The sequence below is a fragment of the Lygodium microphyllum genome, chromosome 7 (genome assembly GCF_053477565.2).
Source record: "Lygodium microphyllum isolate KBCC chromosome 7, Lygodium_microphyllum_v1.1.10, whole genome shotgun sequence".
Taxonomy (NCBI): domain Eukaryota; kingdom Viridiplantae; phylum Streptophyta; class Polypodiopsida; order Schizaeales; family Lygodiaceae; genus Lygodium; species Lygodium microphyllum.
In genome coordinates, this window is record NC_141141.1 from 125,885,269 (window position 1) to 125,890,796 (window position 5,528).

The window sequence follows — 5,528 nt, forward strand, 5'->3', positions numbered from 1 at the left end:
TTGTACTACTGATTCTCCTTTAGAAGGTTTCAAGAAATAGAAAGAAACTTAAATATTGAGGTTCAATGCAAAAGCATTCGGGTTTTGTTGATAGTGCTAGGTATCAATTGATCGTCATTTACTCTTAAGAAATACACAAGGTTAGAAGGCTAATCTTCTCTCTCTTTCTCTCCATGTATGTGTGTCTATCTCTCAATAAATATATTACAAGCACACAACTTTCTAATAACACTTGAGAGAGAGAGAGAGAGAGAGAGAGAGAGAGAAGCTTGACAATTTGAGAGCTTCCTTGGAGGTATACCCAAGGTTTTGAACCACCTAACTCAACTACATACCTACATGCTCAAACCACTTGAGCTACAACCCTAAGTTTTGAAATCCTCCATCCATGTACGCACTCAAATGCTCGAACCACATGAGTTACAGCCTTAGTGGCAACCTTACAAACTTTTAAAATTTGGGTCTAAGAGAGGAGGTGAATGCTGCCTAGAATATATGTGCAAATGTTGAACCAAATGGCCTTACTAGGAAATGCCACATGGGGCTCTCTAATATTAGATGAGAAGGATAGGCTGCTTAGAGAATATGCAAGATGTTGAACCAAAATGCCGTTACTATAAACTATGGCAATCGGGGTCTCAAGCAGATGAGATGACCCACACTCTCAAATCTGTTTAAAGCCTCCATTGACTGAAGAATCAGATCCATCCATCATCAAGATTATCAAAATAAATCCTAATCAACGTCCTGTCAAAATCCTCAATTGCCCCGGATTTATGCGTCTTTGACAACTTCTTCTTTTCGTCTGTTACACTCCCGTACTCTCTCTCTCTCTCTCTCTCTCTCTCTGCGTCTGTGCCATTCTGTCCTCCATATATTCCTCATATCCTTCCTTTTGATTAGATCTGCCAGTGCTTTCGGCTCTCTGCAAGCAATCTCACTCCCCTGAGTTCCTTGCCCCCCCCACCCCCAGAAAAAGAAAACCCCAATCATTGTGTGCAAGAAGCCTGCCTGCCCTGCAGCCCCAATTTGTAAGAAGTCTCATCATTTCCAGGAAAGGAGCCACTCAATTTTTGGTGTGTTAAGTTCTCATAAGATCCTCTGAAGTAATCTATCCCAGGTGAGAGAGAGAGAGAGAGAGAGAGAGAGAGAGAGAGAGAGAGAGAGAGAGAGAGGCGTGTTGTGTATGATCCGGCCATACTTCGATGAGTGCAAGATTGCTCTATTATTTTGAAATGTGTTTACCTAGGGAGGGCTCTCTCATCAGTGGGTCCTCGAAAAATACGCCTGTGGAAGGCCCAGTTGCCTTTGATGGCCATAATAAAGAATGCATCTGTGCCCTGGATTGATAGCCATAATACAGAAAGTGTGCCTGTGAAGTGCCTTTGATTCCATAATAAGGAGTGTGCCTGTGTGCATTTGACAGCCATAATACAGAGTCTGTCTGTGTGCCCCCGTCTTTGAAATTGCAGGCTTATGTTTGCTCTGTTTTGATTTCCAGTGATCGGAACAGGGCTTGGACGCGACATGGGCCACTCCCAAGGAGGCAATCAAGGCCTTGTTCAGAGAATTCTTCTCAGTTACCTCTATGTGGCTATATGGATATTTTTAAGCTTCACAGTGATAGTGTTCAACAAATACATTCTTGACAGAAAGATGTACGACTGGCCTTACCCCATCAGCTTGACCATGATTCACATGGGCTTCTGCTCCACCCTTGCTATCCTACTGGTCCGTGTCTTCAAGCTGGTTGAGCCGGTGGGCATGACTAAGGAGATGTATATGTCCTCCATTGTTCCCATAGGGGCCCTATACTCCCTCAGCCTATGGCTATCCAATTCTGCGTACATTTACCTTTCCGTTTCCTTCATCCAAATGCTGAAGGCATTGATGCCCGTGGCCGTGTATTCGATTGGAATTTTGATGAAGAAAGAGGGTTTCAAGTCAGATACCATGTTGAACATGGTGGGTATATCTGTTGGTGTAGCGATTGCAGCATATGGGGAGGCTCTCTTCAATGCCTGGGGGGTAATACTGCAATTGGGGGCTGTTCTTTTTGAGGCAACACGGCTTGTCTTGATCCAAATTCTTCTCACGTCTAAAGGCATCACATTGAATCCTATCACCTCACTGTATTACATAGCTCCCTGTTGCTTTGTATTCCTTTCAATTCCCTGGATCATCGTGGAGTACCCTCTTTTGCAGATGACATCTTCGTTTAAGCCAGATTACATGGTGTTTGGAACGAATTCTGCCTGTGCATTTGCACTCAACTTAGCAGTGTTTCTGCTGATTGGCAAAACCTCTGCACTTACAATGAATGTTGCTGGAGTGGTCAAGGACTGGCTGCTGATTGCCTTCTCATGGTCTGTTATTAAGGACAGGGTTACCACCATTAATTTGGTGGGTTACGCTTTGGCATTTCTGGGAGTGTGCTACTACAACCATTGCAAGTTGCAGGGTCTCAAAGCCAAGGAAGCCCAGAAGAAGCTTTCAGATCAGGATGAGGAAGCAGGGAGGTTGCTTGATCAGAGTGGGGAGAAGGATGAAGATGGCAATCATGCTGGTAGGAAAATAGATGCTCAGGTTTGAGATCGTCTGAGAAGCCATTTTGACTGGTTTCACCTGCACATTTTGGTAAGATTGACCTTAGACTGACTTTCTATGGTCTGAAAGGGGCAGTGCACTTGATTATTGCCCACCAAGAGCTTTCATCTACAGCAACTAATGCGAACCTGATATGGTCTGTATATCATGCAACAGATTGGTTCTTTCTCTTCTACTGACCTTTTTGTGTATGGATAAGTTTGTACCAGGTTTGTAATGAGCTGGGCTTTTCGTTCCTTCAAACATGTGCTGTTAAATTTGATTTCCAGTGTGGGTTGAGTATTGGGGGTGCATGAGCTATTTTTGGGTTATGCTTCTCCGGTGGCACCAATCTATTCACATCTAAATTTATTTTTTCAGGGTTTAAAATTCTTAGCAGTTTAAGAGCTTGATGGTTCATGATGCTTGGAAACAGGGTTTTCAGCTTTCATGACTCCAGATATATTCATGCATGCACGTCATCACACCTATGTAGAGAAAGAGGTTGGGCTTTGTCTTTTCCAAAGGGAATTTTCTCTGGTTAATCCATATATACCTGATGTGAATTCATGCATTTGGCGGTTATGAAGAGTGGTATTGCGTCAAGATTTAAGGTCTAAGCACAGGGTATGGGAAAAGACAGGTCCTCTTATATCAGAGCTGGTTCAGGTTTTGAATAGCCTTCTGAAACTGGATGGAGAAGGAAACTGTCTCTTCATTGATACATGAGTCTAGACATTGCAGAAACATGAAGGAGGTATCCCCTCTATGCAGGTTGAGAAGGGTTCTTGTAAGAACTATTTCCTGAACTGTGGCTAAATGCTAAGGAAGCCCAATTCTGGCTAGGGAGCGGACAATTACTTTAGTAATACTGGGAAAAAAGAACAGACCCACTAGGAGTTCCAATGCAGAGGTTTGTGATTGTCTTACAAGCCAATTGGGAGGTTTCACATGCATGTATTGGCAAAATGGACCTTATGGTCAGCTTCTAGTTCTCTGTATATGATATTTCCCAGGTTGTAGCTTTAGTGCCGCCGAGTTTTGTGTCATACAAGGTCTAACATGTACAGGGTGGCAGATGTCATTACTTTTGCTTTAATCTATGTAACAAAGCAGTTGGTTGAATCCATGCCAAGTTTCTGTTCTTCCTGAGCAATTTTTCAGTGCCTACGTGTACCTTGTCTAGAACAGTTTTTCTCTTGCACATGTACATGTTGGGGCGTTCATGTGCTGCTGGCCATGTGGACAATTCTGTGTCCATGTAGGAGGAGGAGGCACAGTAGTATAGAGCACCCATGTACTGGCACTAAAACCGTTGTCATAGCATGCCTGGTTACAAGGCAATGTCACAAGACCAAACAGTGGGCAGTTGACGAGTCTAAACAAGGGAGCAGTATCAGATGGAGCAGGCAGGTTGGCCAGGCAATCAACTGCGGTTGAGGACCTGTAAAAGGACAGTGACTCCAGAGTTGATTGTTATAGACTCTCTGCCACTCCTGTCACCCTTCACACAGCCTCATATCATCTGGCATTTGTTACACTACTTAGGATGGTGCCAAGCCCAGGTACTTGATGTTGACTTTCAAGAGTCTAGTAAGTGAAGGTAGTCACATTTTTAGTAAGAAGGCAGAAAAACTTGCCACACCATGTTCACTTTGCTTTTGAGACTTGCCCAAAGTCTAGTCAAAGATGGGCATGACACCACCCTCGTCATTGTATTCTTTACAATGTTACCTAGTACAATTCAGAAAGAAGTTTTTCTCTTTGCACTCCCCTGTTCTGGGTGAGTTCATACATGTGTGTGGCCCGAATGGTTCAGAAACCTTGTCTCCCTAGGATGACATGTAACCCTTTGTGCAACTGAATGAAGCAACAGTGCTGTCCTGTGGAAGATTGCACCACTGTTTTGCATGCTAGCAGCTTTGGAGTCCATGGAAGTGACAGGTGGATTGAAAACCTCACTTCAGCACAGGGACCGGCCACCATCACACCATTTATTTGCACATCTAGTGCCTAAAGGCTGGATGGGGACCAACTCCAAAGTGGCTCTCAAATTGTCACTCACACATTTGGGATCAACTCCCAAATGGCAGCGAGAGTTGTGATTGGCTAGGTCATTTGAGGAATGGGCCCCTTCATGTGGGGGAGGGCTACTGGCAGGTTGGGCATATGGCTTTTACCTTGCCTCCCTTGCAGGTGGTTCATCTACACTAGAGGTGACATTAGAGCTTGTGGGGACTTCAAAAGACTGTATTTACAGGGTTAGCCTAGTACAAATTTGAACTAGGAAGACACATGCAGTCAGTATATGACGGTTCATGTACAGCATACGGTGTACCTTTTTACATGCTCGAGAGACATTCTCAGTCAGATTTGTAAAGAAGTTCAAGAGAAGTTCTTAATGAAGCAAGTTTTCTTCTTTTCATGGAATAGTAGTTTTAACATCTAGCTAGGTGACCATGAAGGTGATTGTATCCTGTGGTTATGTTGGTTTATTTTTCAAGGATTTGTGTGCATTCTCGTGTCCTGGCCTTTATCTTTGTGTCTGCTTCATATTGCTGTATCCTTCTTATGCCATGTGTATTTTGTGTGCTCTGTATTTCTTTCATATCTTTTACATATCATGTTGTATTTGTAGTATACCTTGCACGGGGGACCTTTGACTTCCAATACCCTGCAGTATAGTTTTGATTGTGAAGTTTCATGCGTTGATTTGCTTCAAGTACTTTGTTTCAAGAGAGTTGTGTGGTTGATTACTTCCCATTATTGATTTGTATATGGTGGTTTGTTGTACGTGTGGGTGTTGATGGTGACGAACCTGCAGTAATTATGTTGAAATCCCTGATTCATTCAAATGGAAGTCCTATGTAAGTGTTTTATAGGGGAGTGCAAGCTGCCGTACGATCACTATTTTCTTATGGTCATTTTGGGACGAGTATGAA

General features: G+C 43.3%; 1 pseudogene across 3 annotated transcripts; it reads left to right on the forward strand.

Annotated features, from left to right (window-relative positions):
* Positions 1–658: 658 nt before the first annotated feature.
* On the forward strand, positions 659–2,850 carry LOC148033915 (putative sugar phosphate/phosphate translocator At5g25400 pseudogene; annotated as a pseudogene). 3 transcript variants are annotated; one of them, XR_015691391.1, is made up of 2 exons: positions 659–1,120; positions 1,502–2,850. The product of XR_015691391.1 is annotated as a putative sugar phosphate/phosphate translocator At5g25400 pseudogene, transcript variant X1 (transcript). The 3 variants fall into 3 exon arrangements; XR_015691392.1 differs by having other exon boundaries at positions 659–1,076; XR_015691393.1 differs by having other exon boundaries at positions 659–1,031.
* Positions 2,851–5,528: the final 2,678 nt, after the last annotated feature.